The 17,225-nt window shown below is 42.7% G+C and overlaps 1 protein-coding gene across 1 annotated transcript in view; it reads left to right on the top strand.

Moving 5' to 3' along the window:
* The window catches only part of IGSF5 (immunoglobulin superfamily member 5), a 101,178-nt gene extending 97,527 nt beyond the window's left edge, over positions 1 to 3,651 (top strand). The window contains exon 10 of the mRNA XM_077995739.1: positions 3,518 to 3,651. The gene's annotated coding sequence lies outside the window, so the exon portion shown is untranslated. The remainder of the gene's footprint in view (positions 1 to 3,517) is intronic.
* Positions 3,652 to 17,225: the final 13,574 nt, after the last annotated feature.

The raw sequence follows: 17,225 nt of genomic DNA, 5'->3' as shown, positions 1-17,225 counted from the left end.
TGGGCATCCTTGTCTTGTTCCAGTTCTCAGGGGGGAATGCTTTCAACTTTTGCTCATTCAGAATTACATTGACTGTGGGTTTGTCATAGATAGCTTTTATTACATTGAAATATGTCCTTTGTATGCCGATTTTGCTGAGGATTTTAATCAAAAAGAGATGTTGGATTTTGTCAGATGCTTTTTCTGGATCTATTGAGATGATCATGTGATTTTTATTTTAAATTCTGTTTGTGTGGTGTATCACATTTATTGACTTGTGTATGTTAAACCATCCCTGCATCCCTGGTATGAAACCCACTTGATCATGATGGATTATCTTTTTGATATGCTGTTGGATTCTGTTCACTAGTATTTTGTTGAGGATTTTTGTATCTATGTTCATCAGGGACATTGGTCTGTAGTTTTTAAAAATTATGTCCTTCCCTGGTTTTGGGATTAGGGCGATACTGGCTTCATAGAATAATTAAGAAAGATTCCCTCTTTATCTTTTGGAATTCTGTCAATAGGATTGGTACCAATTCTTCTTTGAATGTCTGATAGAGTTCAGCCATGCATTTGTCTGTTCTTGGACTTTTTTCTTGGCAATTAAAAAATTACCATTTCAATCTCACTGCTTGTTATTGGTCACTGCTTGTTATTGGTCTCTGTTAAGAGATTCTATATCTTCCTGGTTTAATCTAGGAAGGTTGTGTATTTCCAGGAATTTATCCATCTCCTCTGGGTTTTCCAGTTTATGTGCATAAAGGTGCTCATAGTACCCTTGAATAATTTTTCTATTTCTATAATCTTTTCTATTTCTATTCTATATCAATTGTAATATCTCCCATTTCATTTCTAATTGAGCTTATTTGGATCTTTTCTTTTCTTGGTTAATCTTGCTAATGGTCTGTCAATTTTATTTATGTTTTCAAAGAACCAGCTTTCTGTTTCATTTATCTTTTGTATTTTTTTGTTTGTTTGTTTCTGCTAACTTGGTTCTACTCTGATCTTCATTATTTCTTTTCTGCTGCAGGGTTTGGGTTTGGATTTGGATTGTTCTTGTTTCTACAGTTCCATGAGGTGTGACCTTGAATTGTCTATTTGTGCTCTTTCAGACTTTTTGATGTAGGCATTTAATGCTATAAACTTTCCTCTTAGCACTGCTTTTGCTGTATCCCAGAAGTTTTGATAGGTTATGTCACTATTATTGTTCAATTCAAAGAATTTTTAAATTTCCATGGTTATTTCATTGTTAACCCAGTGATCATTCAGGAGCAGGCTATTTAATTTCCTTGTATTTGCATGGTTTTACGGGTTGCTTTTGGAATTAATTTCAAGTTTTATTCCACTGTGGTCTGAGAGAAAACTTGATATAATTTCAATTTTCTTAAATTTATTAAGCCTTGTTTTGTGACCTATCATATGATCTAGCTTGGAGAATGCTCCATGTGCTGATGAGTAGAATGTTTATTTTGCAGTTGTTGGGTAGAATGTTCTTTAAATATCTGTCAAGTTCATTTGTTCTAGGGTATAGTTTAAGTCCATTGTTTCTTTGTTGACCTTCTGTCTTGATGACCTGTCTGGTGCTATCAGTGGAGTATTGAAGTCTCCCACTCTTATTATGTTGCTGTCTATCTCATTTCTTAGGTTTAGTAGTAATTGTTTTATAAATTTGGAGGCTCCAGTGTTGGGTGCATATAAATTTAGAATTGTGATATTTTTCTGTTGGACTAGTCCTTTTATCATTATATAATGTCCCCGTTTGTCTTTTTTAACTGCTGTTGCTTTAAAGTTTGTTTTGTCTGATACAAGAATAGCTACTCCTGCTTGCTTTTGGTGTCCATTTGCATGGAATATCTTTTTCCACTTCTTTATCTTAAGTTTATATGAATCCTTAAGTTCATATGAATCCTTATGTTCAGGTGAATCTCCTGAAGACAACAGAAACTTGGTTAGTGAATTCTTAACCATTCTGCCTTTCTGTATCTTTTAAATGGAGCATTTAGGCCATTTACATTCAATGTTAGTACTGCAATGTGAGGTACTGTTCTATTCATCATGCTTCATCATGCTATTTGTTGCCTGAATACCTTTTTTTTTTCTCATTGTATTGTTATAAAGGGAGTAGCAAATTCTCTCAACATTTGTCTGGAGAAGACTGTAGAAGTCTTCTGGAGAAGACTTCTTGGAAACTTTGTTTTTTAAAACTTCCTTTTTCTTTGTCTCTGATGGATTGGATTAATTCAAAAACCTTGTCTTTGACCTCTGAAGTTCTTTCTTCTTCTTGTTTGATTCTATTGCTGACATTCCAGTGCATTTTGCATTTCTCTAAGTGTGCCCTTGATTTCCAGAAGTTGTCATTGTTTTTTTATTTATGCTATCTATTTCACCAAAGACTTTTCCTTTCACATTTTGTATCATGTTTTTGATTTCTTTAAGTTTGACCACTAGCTTCTTCTGAGCCACCTTCTTTTTTGGCTCCTATGTTGCCTCATTTTCTTGATTTTTCCTGCTACTTCAAATTGCTTTCTTTAGTGCTTGTTTTTACAAGATTGCATGTTGGACGACCATTTCTCTTGTCCTTGTTTTCCTGTTTGTTTACAATGTCTCATTAGGTAATTTTTTTATGGTCCAGTGACTTTACATACCACTTATATGCTAACAGCTTCCAAGTTTATCTTAACCTTGTATATAAAATGCCCCCTTGACATCTCTACTTTGATGTCTACTAGGCTGCTCAAACCAAAATGTCCAAAATAGAACTTTTGATCCTGTATAAAATATGGAGAAAAATCTGGAAGTAGATCTTAATTCTTTTCTTTCCTTCATTGTGACATACAAATCCACAGCAAGTCTTGTCAACTCTACCTTCGTAATATATTTCCTCAACTCATCCACTAGGCTCATCCCCATGGCTCCCAGGCAGGTCCAAGCCACCATCACCTCTTGTCTAGAAAACTACCCTAGATTCTTCATGATCTCCTTGCTTTCACTCTATCTCCAGTATGTGTCATTCTCTTAGCAGCAAGAAGAGTCTTTAAAAATGTAAATCAGATAATATTATTTCCTTATTAAAACTATCCAGTGGCTTCCCATTATACATAAAGAAAAAAAATCCTCCAAGCTTTCTTAACCTGGGTGTGCCTAATTATTCTGACTTCAGTTATCCCCCAACCCCTGCCCACCCCACCAGCACACATATGCACTAGACGACCATGTTGCAGCTTCTCTGGTCTACCTGCCTTCCCCACATTGGTTGACCTTCTTTCCATCTCATGACCTTTGTATTTGCTGATCCTCTGCCTTCAGCACTGTTTCCACACATCTTCACACCATTCAGGTCTCAGATTTATGTCACCTCCTCAGAGAGAGCCTCTCTTCCTTGCCTGATAGGTAAACTGAGGCTCAGAGATGTCTAATAACTTGCATGAGGTTACCATGCTAGTAAGTAGCATATGTGTAATCTGAGCCTGGAGGGTCTGATGCTACATCCTGTGTCTTGACCACCATTTTATCTGTCTTTACTCACCCATAATAGGAGCAAGAGAATACAGCACAGTGCAGCGCTTGTTGGGGGCCACACTTGCAGAATATACAAAGAATGGAGGAAAGAAAAGGAGCAGAAGAAGGAGGAAGTGAGCCCATGAACATTTTTTGGCAGCAGTAGCAGAGCCCAGTAACAGAACAATTGGATGTTGAATAAAATGAAGAGTGAGCCATTAACGCCTCAGTACAGCCAAGGTTAAGATATCAGATCATGATCCAGAGATGAGAAGATCAGGACTGTGAAACGAACATGCTGTCCCAGCTGGATAAGTATTATTTATTTCCCGGGGAAGTAAAATAGGAATAAAAACCCAACTCGTACTTGTGTCCATAATTAGCATCTTATTCCTGATTTAACAACTCACTTGATATCCTCAGTAATTTATCACAGTGTGAGTGTTATTCTCAAGTGAGTCCTTTAGTTCACTATTACTATTAAAATAACTGCAATGGATATTGGTTGAAATAGAAATATCTGAAACTGGTGGATTGGCATTGAGCAGGAGAGAATGATGGAAATAAGAAGAAGAAGAGTGGACATCAACGTCCTTTTAGGTCATTTAGGTGTTCCTTTTGGGTACATCTCTACGCCAATCTTCTGGGGAGAAAGAAAGACAAGAGGCACCTATGATGGGGCCAGGGAAGAGGGTAGTAATTACATAAGCACATTGAGACACCGGCATAATCTTTAGTGCATATACTGACTTTCATACTGTCTTCCCAAATTCATGTTCATTCAGAATCTGTGAATGTGACTTTAGTTGGAAATAGGGTCTTTGCAGATGTAATCAAGTTAATATGAAGTCATTGGGGGAACCCTAAATCCAACATGAATGGTGTCCTTAAAAAAGGAGAAATTTGGATGGAGAGACACATATGCAGGGAGAATGCTGGGTAAAGACAGACAGAGGTGAAGATTGGAGTAATGCGTATACAAGCCAAGGAGCACCAAAGACTGCAGCCACCACCAGAAGCTGGAAGAGACAAGGAAGGATCCTGCCGTGGAGGCTTTGGAGAGAACATGTTCCTGCTGACACTCATTTCAGACTTCTGGCCTCCAAAACAGCGAGAGAATAAATGCCTATTTTTATAAAGCAGGTCATTTGTTGAGGTCATTTGTTGAGGCAGCCCTATGATTTAATACAGCAAATCTAAATAATTGGCTATCACAGGTGATTACTCTAAGTAAAATTTCCACATAATTGCTTTTTCTTCTGTTGACATAGCTTATTTTTATTTTAAAAACTAGTTTTAAAGAATCTATATGAACAGACAGTACATTCACATGGTTCCCAAATTATAAATTAAGCAGGGAATGACATGAAAAGCCCCCCTCCTTCCCCGGCTCCTGTTTACCCTCTTCACAGACATTTAAAAAATTCATTTCTTGTGTATTCTTCCAGGAGAATCATGTGCATATACAAACAATTCAAGGACATATTCTTCCCTGTTTTTAAAACACAAATTATAGCATATCATACTCTGCTTTGCACCTTGCTTTTTTTCACTCAAGTATATATCCTGGTAAACTTTCCACATAAGTCTATGCAGAGCATCTTGGTACATTTTTACAGCTGCAAAACTTTCCATTGTATGCTTAGAATGATGATACATCCAGTTGGTCCTCTCATGAAGGCAATTTAGATGGCTTCCAATATTTTGCTATTATATACAAAGCTGCAAGACATCACCTTATATATATAAATGCTTCTTGATTCATGATGGGGCTATGTCCTAATAAACCATCATAAGTCAAAAAATCCTAAGTCAAACCATGGCAAATCAGGGATGGTCCGTGTGTCATTTTATGTATTTGTGATTATGTATGTAGGAAAAAATTCCACAAAAGTGAAATAGAATCCATAGGGCATATGCATTTGTTGTTTCTAAAAACATATTTATTTTATTGTGGTGAAATATACATAACAAAATTTTCCATTTTAATGATTTTTAAATGTACAGTTCAGTGGTATTAAATACATTGATACTATTGTGCAACTATCACCAACCAACCTCCATCTCCAGAATGTTTTCATCTTCCCTAATTGAAACGCTGTACCCATTAAACACTAATTTCCCATTCCCCAGCACCTAGCAGCCATAATGCTACTATCCATCTCTATGAATTTGACCACTCTAGGTATCTTACGCAAGTGGAATCATACAATATATTCCTTTTGTGTCTGGCTTATTTCACTTTGTATATGTCTTCAAGGTTCATTCATGTAACATGTGTCAGAATTTCCTTCTTTTTAAAGACTGAACCATAGTCCATTGTTTGTATACACACATTTTGCTTAACCATTCATCCATCGATAGACATTTGAGTCATTTCCACCTTTTGATTATTGCGAATAATGCTGCTGTGAACATTAGTGTACAAACATTTGTTCTAGTCCATGCTTTCACTTCTTTTGGATATATTCCCAGGAGTGGAACTGCTGGATTGTATAGTAATTCTGTGCTTAATTTTTAAAAGAATCACCATATGGTTTCCAGAGTGGCTACACCATTTTACATTCTCACCAGCAATGGTGGGAGTGCCAATTTCTCTACATCCTACATCCTTGCCAATACTTTTTAATTTATGGGTTTTTTTTTTTTTTTTTTTTTTGGATAACAGCTATCTTAATGGGTGTGAAGTGGTTTATTATCTTAGTCATCTTGAGCTGTTATAACAAATATATTACAGAAAGACTGACTTAAACAACAAACATTTATTGCTTTGGTTCTGGAGGCTGGAAAGTCCAAGATCAAGTCATAGGGGGTCCCTTCTAACATCATTAAAGTCTTAGCTATTGAGACTTCAGTTCCAAAGAGGCAGTGAACTAAATATTTAGGAGAGCTCAGAATTGAAACTGATGGTCAGAGCTTAAGAAGCCTCCTGCTTCATAGTTATCACATTCAGATTAGTTTCCAATTCATAAAAAAAATACTCAAATAGCCTTAATAATTTTCATTTTCTTCTGACTAGGTTTACAAATGGTTTAACTCAATCTGAACCCTCAGACCTTGGATTTTCAGCAATTCTATAAATACAGGGACCTCCTTCTATTCATTTTAAAGCTTTAATGTCTTCTTTTTTTTCATTTTATAAAATAATAGGCTGGATTCCAAATCTTGATAAGGCCCTGGAATTCTTATTCTATTCCAATGGATTTCCTTTGTTGAGTGTTTTCTTTTTATTAATCTCTCTCTCTCTTTCTCTCTCTCTCTCTTTCCAAAATACACAATTTAAACCCTAAAGAAAGTTAGAACCTTTCTTCTGTTTACTAACACATCCCATGAAGTATTTGGAAAGCATAGGTTTATCTTACAAAGGGGCTTGGTGCTATGGAGGAGGGGCCCTAAACCTTCCAAGCAGGACAATACAGCTCTGGGGCTTTTCCTATCTTCTCCATGGTGTACTATTTTTCTGAAACTATCCTCGATGGTGAAGGAGGGGTATAGAGTTTTTTCAGTGAAGGGTCAGGTCGATCAGGGAAGAGGAGTGCAGGCTGAAAGAAGTGAGGCTGGGACTTTGTGCAGCTCGGGGTTCCTTTTACTCTCCATGGGAGACGTGTGAGGATCCAGGTCTTGAGAGGAGGCTGTCACACGTAGAGTTTCCTCACCACGACCTGTGCTTCTTTCCTACCCTCCGCGCTTACAGCACAGCCTCTTTCAATGTCCTGAATTCACGGCACCCACGCTCCCTCGGAGGTCGCTGAGCTCCCCTACAAGGACTGAGTTGGTCCCTTCGTGGGTTCCCTTCATGAATCTTGATTTCTGAGTGCCTCCAGGCTGGGCTGGACTCGGATGGAGACTCTCACTGCTGCTGAGACCCAAGGGGGAAAGGTCCAGGCGGTTTCACAGTTAAGTGTGAAGCACCTCCAGTTCCATCTCACAAACAGCCTGATGGGCAGCTGCCAGCTTCCTCTCACCTGCAAAGCAGGCACACCTTGCCAGGGTGAGCACTGTTTCTTCCTGGAGGCAACACAGTCAGCCTCACACAATGAAAGAGGTGTCACTCCTGCTATACGGCCTTGGCATCAACCCTTGCAAACCACAAGCCCTGCATCGTTCCCTGGAGCTTTTGGCACCTTCCCAGGACGGGCTTCCCTTACAAATGCCTCCTCACTGGCTGCAGATGAGCCTCTCTTTGCCACACAGGGAGGAGGACTCTGCTCTAAGATTATTTTACCTCCAAACCTCCCCCAGCAATTAGAGCAGTGGCAGTGTTTTCCAATTCAGACACTTCAATATATTAGAAGTTATCATAGAGCAAGACCCTTGCCCCACACTCAATCCTGTGCATGACTTTGTCTTTGTTTTCCCATTTTGGTTCCATGTTGATGTTTTGACTCTACTCTGGGTATGGAGAGATTCTCCTCTCCTCCCCGCTTGCATGGGTCAGTTGGGGAGGGGCAATGGGCACGCTGTTGTCTCTGTCATTCTGGGTACCGGTGATTGAATTATTTGAATATTTTGGCATTATATTATTAGTTTTTGAACAGGGAACACATTTGCATGATTTAAAATTGAAACAATATAAAAGGTGTACGACCTCAACGTCCATTCTCCGTGCTCATGCCCTGCTCGGCCCGGGAAGCTGCCCCCATACAGTGCACTGGCCCTGCTTCTTGGGCTTTGTTTAGCCAGTGGGAGATGCGGACAGGGCATGGGGTGGAGCCAGAGGAGGGAACTCAGCAGGTTCCATAACCTCCCCCTTCTGCTCAGTCTCTGCCTCACCATGGTTGGGGTCAGCTACATTCTCGCATGGCGGCAGGTTCTCTGGGGTTATCTCCTGGGTGAATCCCTTCTCATGGGACTCAGGTCACTGTTTCTGCCCCTCAGGCAAGGGGGCGATGGGAGGAGGAAGGGGTGATGGAAACGGCTTTCTGAAGCTGTTAGTCCCTGGCTGTTTAACTTCCTCTATGGTTGTCTTACTCCTGCCTGAAGACATGGTGTGTCATCTCTACACTGACTGGTATTGATTGGGTATATAATCTCTACATTCAACTCTCCAGCTAAACCATCTGAGCGGCCCAACAGTTTGTAGTCAGGCCCTGAATGACACACTTATCACTCCTTATACTTTATAGGTAACTGCTATTACTAGTTTTTCCTTATGTAAACATGAAACATTTGCATATATATTGTTTTTTTTTTTCGGTGACAGGGCCTCACTCTGCTGCCAAGGCTGAGTGCAGTGGCACACTTGTGGCTCACTGCAGCCTTGACCTCTGGGGCTCAAGTGATCCTTCCACTTCAGCCTCCTGAGTAGCCAGGACTACAGGTGCACGACACCATGCCCGGTTAATTTTTGTATTTTTTGTAGAGACAGGGTTTTGCCATGCTGCCTGGGCTTGCATGCGAATTCTTATCTCCCCCTTTCTTACGTGAAATATAGCACCTTCTTCACTGAGCAATACATCCTGAAGGTATGTTCCTAATACTGCACAGAGTGCCTCACCTTTCTTTCCTCTCTCCCTCCTTCCTTCTCTCCCTTCTTTTTGATGTTTGCATAGTGTTCTGTTTTGCAGGTTTTCTATAGTTTGCTCAATAGGTCCTCTGTTGATGGACACTTTCTCCCTTTTTTTAAACCAACATAGACAACGGCACAATGAGTACCCTTGTATAGATGTGTTTCACTTCTGTGCAGGCATACATATAATGTCAATTCCTAGAAGTGGGGAAATGCATTTACATTTTTTATCAATATTGCCAAGGGCTCATCATTCGCTGCTGACATCCCTCCTGCCCCCCTGAGCTCATCTTCTGAACTGTCAATAGAGTTCCTTCTTAGAGCACTTCAAAGCAATCTGTGGCTTCCTGTTACCCAAGCCGCCTTCCTAGAGAGGTATAGGTGGTGTTTTTCACTCTCTCGTTCCAAATTCTCTCTACAGCCTCAGCAGCTCCTGCCTCATCTATGCACCACGCCCTCTGGCACAGAGCTGCTGGTGATAACAGAACACCAGGATTGTCAGTTTTCTGTATCTCAGCTCACTGTGGTCACCGAGTCTTCAATATCCCCTTCCCCATCACTCATCCTCATCCTTCACCCCATTCCTCCTATAGCTCTAGATGATGAAACGCAGTATAACATTATGTGTTACGCATATTAAACCATCGTGTAACTCTAGATGACGGTAAACCCCAGCTCACATGTGTTTCCCTGACCCTCGCAGGCCATCTGGCTGCCCCTTAGCTGCCTGTGTTATGAAGCCACAGCAGACCACACTCACTCATCCACACATGAATTGTCCTAAAAAGTCATGAGTCCTTAAGGAAAACAACTGAGGCTTACTCTCATTTTCTAGCAAGGAGCCTGGCACAGAGTGGATGTTCTAGAAATCGTTGTTGTTGTCATTGCTTACTTGCTTGTTTTAAAAATAGTGCTCTCTCCATTTCTTGCCTAACAGTTGTCTAACCCCTTATTTCCAGAAGACTAGAGACCAAATAGATAAACAAACGATCTAATCAAGTTGAGAAAAATCACAAATTGGAGTGAAAGGCTGAGAAGAAAACCTGGTTCCTGTGTCCTCCGTCTGTGTGGAGGGCACTGTGATGCCCCAGGGGGCTTGCGGGTCTGGGTCTCAGTCTGGCTCCAGTCTTTTCTGAATTAAGGAAGTTTTCTGTTCTCACCAGCTCTCTGTGTGCATGGTCGTGTGTGTGTTTTGTCATCTGGAGCTGTAGGTGGCTTGTCCCCTGCTCAGCTAGTGTGGGCCCACTGAGTGGGAGAGGGAGTGTGTGATGGGGCTGTGGTATCCCCAAATCTCCCTTCTTGGGGGATTCAGTAGCAGGTGATTTGGGGTTTAGAGAGGAAAACAGGTTTAGAGAGTGGTAAGGAAGGAGGGAGTGCGAGAGACGATAACAGTGTAGGGGAGGGAAGAGGAAGGGACAAGGAGAAGGAGAGGGGCCTGTGACTGATGCCGCCGCCACTCATCTGTGGTGTCATCCACACTTTTTTGCATTTAGCAACTCAATTTGAGTGGTGCCACAACACAGGAATATCTAGAACGTGAGGTTCCCTATTAAGGGCCAGGGTAAGGTCCAAGAACATATTTTATTAACTTACCCTAGAGAATATTCCTTTTCACTGGCTAAGAGACTTGTGCTCTATTCAGGAAGGGAAGTAACAATGTAAATCAGATATATGCTTGGGACTGGGCACCATGGCTCACATCTGTAATCCCAGCCCTTTCGGAGGCCTGGGCGAGTGCATCGCTTGAGGCTAGGAGTTTAAGACCAGCCTGGGCAACATAGTGAAATACTGTTTCATCAGTATCTCAGCTACTTGGGAGGCTGAGGTGATCCTAGGAGGTTGAGGCTTCAGTGAACCATGATCATGCCACTGCACTCCAGCCTGGGCAACAGAGTAGGACTGTGTCTCAAAAAATAAATAAATAAATAAATAAATACAAATAAAAACATGTGCTTGGTGAGCCCAGAATCAAACAAAGTGAACTGCATCGTTTCATCCAATATTCTACCTGGGATTGTCTTTGTTATCTTGAGACTTTGGTGTCTAAGGTAAAAAAGGCTTTGGTGTCTGTGGGTTTGGGCAGCTTCATTGACTGTGTCTTTACTGAATATCTACCATGGATCTGGTCAGTGCTCGGTGCTGGGGACACAGAGGTGGAGCGAGCACAGCCTCAGGGCTGGTGGTGTGGTGTGGAAGGGGAACTGAGATGTGTTGACTGCACTCTGTGGAGGCTTCCTTGGTTCTCCCATGAGGTTGATGTTTCCAGTTCCCGTTGATTGGAGGGAGGGAGAGTGGGGAACAGGCCGGATGTGGTGGCTCATGCCCGTAATCCCAGCATTTTGGGAGGTTGAGGTGGGTGGATCACCTGAGGTCAGGAGTTCGAGACCAGCCGGATCAACATGGTGAAATCCCATCTCTAATAAAAATACAAAAATTAGCCAGGCATGGTGGCACAACCTGTAATCCCAGCCACTTGGGAGACTGAGGCAGGAGAACTGCTTGAGCGCGGGAGGCTTGCAGTGAACCAAGATCCTGCCACTGCATTCCCACCTGAGCAAAAAGAGTGAAACTCTGTCTCAAAGAAAAGAAAAAACAAAAAAACAAAAAAAAAAAAAGAAAAAAGAAAAAAGAAAAGAAAAAAAAAAAGAGAGAGTGGGTGGGGATCAGAGAGGTCACACAGCTTTCTCAAAGTCACGCAGTCCCCAAAGCCCGGGAAGGTCTGTGAGTCTGACTGACTCTACTCTCTCCCTCTTCGTGAGGACGGCTTTGTGGTCAACCGTTGTGCAGGATAAGGCCTGCGATGGTCTCTAACCCAGGAGACACCCTCAGTCTGGTGCTGGGTCTGTGGAGATGTGAGTGCCTGGGAAAAGGTTGCAGCCCTTGCTTCTCTGAGGATGTAGTGATGGCGACGGAGGAGGAGAAGGAAGAGAGGACATTTGAGGACAGGAGGACAGGGCCAGGGACGGGATCTACGCTGAGGGCACCACTCACATACACAGAGACCCTGATCTGTTTGGAACTCTCGTCCACTCCTTCTGAGGAATCAGCATCTTTGACAATAGTGCATTGGTGTTGTCTTTTGCTTCACCTTTTGCAAAACTTGCTCCTCAACCCCTTGGCCTGCAAGGTTGAAGTCCTGGGGAGTTTTTGGTTCTCATACTACGAACAGTGTTTGTGGGCCCGCAGAGGAGCTGAAAGCTCAACCTACACTGGGGTCTTTCAAATGAATTTTTTTTTCCTTTCTGTATTTGACCCAGGTTTTAATTTATTCATGGCAGATGACCTCACAGCATGTTGCCCATCTGGCAGAGCTATCTTGGAGCAATTTTAATCCGAAGAGCTTAAAGCCTTTTGATCTCCCTCGTACTTTCCATTCTCAGAGGCTGAGTAATTCAAGTAAGACATACCAGTTCAATTTTCCTTCCAGGGAAAGAAAGGAAGGGAGGAAAATGACCTTTCTGGGAAAAAGTAGGAGAATATCTCAGAAGGAAGTTTGGGGGAGAAAAAAAATCACAAGGTTACAAATAACTTAACAAGGGCAGTAGAAAATCATTGTCCTCCACCACGAAGCTCTGCCGATGTGATGACTGTAAAGTCACGATGGCAAGAGAACCCTTTCTTTCCGCTTCCTGGGAGCAATTTTATTTGACTCTAGAAACTTTTTGCACGTGGCAAAAATCCATCTGGACTTAGAGGTGAGCAGCAGAAGCCATTTCCACCCGCACTCGAAAAGCCAAGCTCTAGGGGGACAGGACAGGAGCAAACCGAGAAAGACATTCCTGTGCAGAGTTCCAAAGTCTTCCAGAAATGACCAAGACCAACCAAGAGCCTGCAGACACCTGCCCCCTCTGCTGGGGTCTGATGCCATTCCTTTCAAAGATGTTGATAATTCAGTCCACAGACTGGCCACTGTCTTATGCCAAATCGCTTGCACTCCTTCAATCCAGAGCACTGGCTGGCAGGTGTTGGGTGTGGCTGTCCTAGCACCCAAGTTTTCCAAAATGAGAAGAAGAGTGTGGGCAAAGGTGCATTTTTATCTTCACCCCTTTTCTCAACTTCCAGAAATAATTATTGAGGCCTTTTAAAAACACATTAATTCCCTTGTCTGAATAGAGATTGAAATTTGTTAACTGATAATTAATGTCTCTTTACCTTTTAATTAAAAGTTAACTGCTAGTGGAAAGTGCCAAGGATAGTCTTTGGGCTGTGCCCAGGGGGTTCATGTGCTCCGTGTTTTGCTGGCCTGCTGGAGCTCAGACCTGGAGCCAGCGGAGGGTCTCACGGTGGTGTGTGTATGCATGGGACAGCTTAGGGACTGGTGGAGCTTGAAATAAAAGCCATTTCTTACATGCAAAATTCGAGGTAAGGCTGAAACAGTGAAATATGAATACCACCCCAAAGTCAACCACCCTGCCAATTACCAATCCCTGTCCCCTGCCTCTTGCTTGCTGGAGACCCAGGCTTTGTGTTGTCTTCAGGGGATGACAGCTGAAAATCGCTTTCTCCAGTGTCTTCTATAAGCAGAAGACGGCTTGGCCACCAGCTCTACAGCTCCACTGGGATGATGCCTCCTTTTGTCCTTCCTATTGTCACTTAACCAACTTTCTTTGAACTGTCACAGATGGTACTTAATTAAAATTTCCCCAAAGGATATATTCTTAGCGCTATCTTTTCTACCTTCGTTAATGCCATGTGCTCTATTCTGTCCAAAGTTGAGGTGGGGTGGGAATACAGTGCTCTTGGGTAGAAGTTATTTTTTCATTGTATTTTGCATAGTCTGCATTTAATTTGCATCCCTGTAGGATTCATATTTATTGAACACTTACTATGTGCTAGAGCCCTTGAGTGTTATGTGAGCCATATGAAAGAAGATATTCAACTGTTTGCCCTGCAAATCCAGACATTTCATATGGCTCCATCTAACATCTGATTTCACTTAATCCTTACAATCAGTCTATGGGAGAGGTGCCATTGAATTCATTTTTTGGATGGTGAGGAGCCGTGGTCCAGGAATGTGAAGGTATTTCTGAGGTTGCATGGTTAGGAGGCCGGCAGAGGCCACTGTCTCATGCTAAATTACTTGCACTCTTTTGTATCTTGCTCTGGATCTCAGGACCCTCACTGTGAATTTCAAAACACTTGGACTAAAACCTACTGCTTTTCAATAGGATGCTGTGCTGTGCTCTGAGGAGGCACATGACACAAAGGTGGGTGGTTTAGTGTCATGAAGACTGGATAGAGGACGCTTTGGCTTATAGTAGGTGAGGTAGGGGTGTGAAGCCCTTGCAGTGTGGGTCAGGCTGACTGATGACAAAGCATTTTGCTCCACATGCCTTTTGCTTCCTGTTTAGAAACATGGGCCCACATGAGCCCCACGTCTCTTCAGACAGTGGAATCCAATCACTCAGCCTTCAATGAGCCCCAGCAGAAGAGGGGGGTACTTTGCTCGGATGGCTGCCTGGTGGGATGACCTGCCCCTTTTGGGAACATGCTGGCCCCGCCTGGCTTAGGACTGGTTCCTGGGCCATGATTCTGGATCAGGTGGGGGTGATCCAGCCGTGGGTGGCACCTGGCCTAGCTGGGCTATGGGAAATCTGTCCAAGTGCTCACACGGGCCCTGCCACGTGTAAACTCAGGGGCTGTGGATGGTCATCTTCTACCTACCCTGTGGCCTTGAGGGACTGAGAAGACTGGTTTGCAAAGAGAGAGGGTGGAAGCTCACCATTGATGCCTCCTGGTTTCCCCGGGGCCTCCTCGTGGATCACCTGACTTCCTGTCCTTGGCTTCCATGAACTAGCCCTGTCTCCCTGCAACCCCTCCTCCTCTTTGGCTTAAGCCAGCTGGGAATGTTTGCTGGTTTTTGAAACTGGAATAAGCCTAAGCAAGATAACTCTATTGGGTCTACCCTTGCTCGAGTATAAGAGAAATGTGGAAAGTGAACCACACTTCAGAGCCCCTTTAGAAGATGAAAAGTGAAACTTAATGCAAATGTGAAGATGCTCATCTTAGACTCCACAGGAGATTAACATTTTTAGAGTAGAAAACTTTAGCTTTAGCTTTCATTGTGTAAGATGAATTTTCCATAATTATGAAGGCAAATTATCTGTGAATCTGGAAGCTATCATTATTTAAAACAAGTTCAATTAGAAAATTCCCTGGTTTCCCAACTGTAACGATTTTTTTCTTGCAAACCTTTTTTGAAATTGGCCTTGTCATTTGTCATGAAATGCAAACAATATTTACCTATTTGTTGTGCAGCTAATTTTAATAAAATGGAAATGCATTATCATACTGAACTTCATTTTGAAGTAAGAACCTGGGTGCTTTCTTACTTAATAGTTACACATCAGGTAACTATTACCTACGAATGCTTGTCAATTTTGTGTATTTTTCTTAGGCGAGAAGAGCAGCTGTTTTCCTTGTATGCGGGTTATCATAGCTTAAATATTCCTGCTTAATTATCTTCAAGGCTTTATCTTTGGAAAAGTCACTGAACTACTTGGAAATAATGGTTTCAGCATCGACTAAGAAAATTATTCATGAAAAATTTATCTTCTGATGCTGAAAGGAATCATGACAGCATCAGACATTTACTCTACTCTTCTTTTATTTTTATAATTATAAGTATTAGATTCCATCATCTTGAAAAAGTAATACAGTTAATTTATGAGGACAAAAATGGACTGAGTCTGTTGCACAATGAGAACCAGATGAGCAACTCCTCAAACAAGTAGGAAAATTCTTTGAGATTTGAGAATTTCCTGAAATGTTTTTGCTAGAGTTGACTTTCAAGGTGAATCATCCATAGTCAGATAACTCAGAGTGCTTGGCAACCATAGCCCAGCCCCTGCAGAGCCCTGCTGTACCTCGGGTCTCGGTCTCAGCTCTTCATATCCAAGTCCACTTCATTCAGTCAGTCATTTGCTCACACCTCTGGGGGCCAAGGGAAAGGCTTGTTCAGTAGAGTCAGATTTCTTGTGGTCCAAAGCTTCATGTTGGCTGTATGTGTGTGTGTGTGTGTGTGTGTGTGTGTGTGTGCATGCCTGTATGTGTGTGTCTGTGTATGTGTGCCTCTGTGTCTGTGTGTGTGCTTGTATGTGTGCCTCTGTGTGTGTGTGTGTGTGTATGTGTGTGTGTGTGTGTGAGAGAGAGAGAGAGACAGAGAGAGAGAGAGAGAGAGAGACAGAGAGAGAGAGAGAGAGGGAGAGACAGAGAGTTGGAAGGCAGGGGAATGGATGGGTTGGGAAATAGTCTGTGCTGGCGGCTCTGTGTGCCCAGACACCCCAATGCACCCATGTCTATGCAAAGACCATCTCTTGAGCACCAGGCCTTTTAACAGCTGCTATGGGAGCCTCACTCTCTCACTTCTGAGTTGTGAGGCTTGGGCAGTGTGCTCCCCACACGTGTCCATGTGCCGATCACTGGAACCTGAGGATGTGGAGCCTTACATGGTGAAAAGGGACTCTGCAGGTGTGATTAAGTTAGGGATTTTGTGATGAGAAGATTTTCTGAATTATCTCAGTGGGTACATTGTAGTTACAAGGGTCCTTAAGATAGAGGAGGGGACGGGAGAGTGAGAGAAGGGGTTGAGACAGCCAAGGCAGATGTGGGAGTGACAAGCCCAGGAAAGACCAGGGACACGGGTTCTGTCCTGCAACCTCCACAAGGAATGCAGTCCACCTGATGTATTTTAGGCTGCTACCATCTGGAACTAAGGGATACGGGATTTGTGTTGTTTTAAGGCACGAAGTTTGTAGTGAATTGTTACAGTAACAATGGTAAGTCAATACAAACAGTCTGCTAAACCTCAGCTCATTTTGTATTTAAAAATGGGGTTAATGATGCCCAGATCACGATGGGACGAGGTGTCGTAAGGCTTGTGAATGTGCTTTAGAAACTGAAACGACATACTTGGCAGCGGAAACCTTTATCGTGTGATCTTTGATGCCAAGGGGCCATCAGGTGTAGCCCTGGAGCCAAATCATAGGGCGTTGATCACTTGTTTTGTGTTTTTTGTGCCAATGCCATCCCCTTGTTTAGTGGGGCTTACTGTATGTTCAGACAGCCAGCAGCCAAGGACGAGGGCAAACACACACACACACAAAGATGACAGAGGCTCAGACGGGCTGGCCAGGCAGAATCGCACCATGGGGAGCTGAGGCTTCGGAGCAGACTGCCTGGCCCTGCAGCTCAGCCTCTGGCTGCCAGCTTCAGCTCTGGGCAGTGCTTTCCAGTT

The sequence above is a fragment of the Macaca mulatta genome, chromosome 3 (assembly GCF_049350105.2).
Source record: "Macaca mulatta isolate MMU2019108-1 chromosome 3, T2T-MMU8v2.0, whole genome shotgun sequence".
NCBI lineage: Eukaryota > Metazoa > Chordata > Mammalia > Primates > Cercopithecidae > Macaca > Macaca mulatta.
The sequence above is the reverse complement of the archived record's forward strand: the minus strand, read 5'-3'. Positions and strand labels throughout refer to the sequence as shown.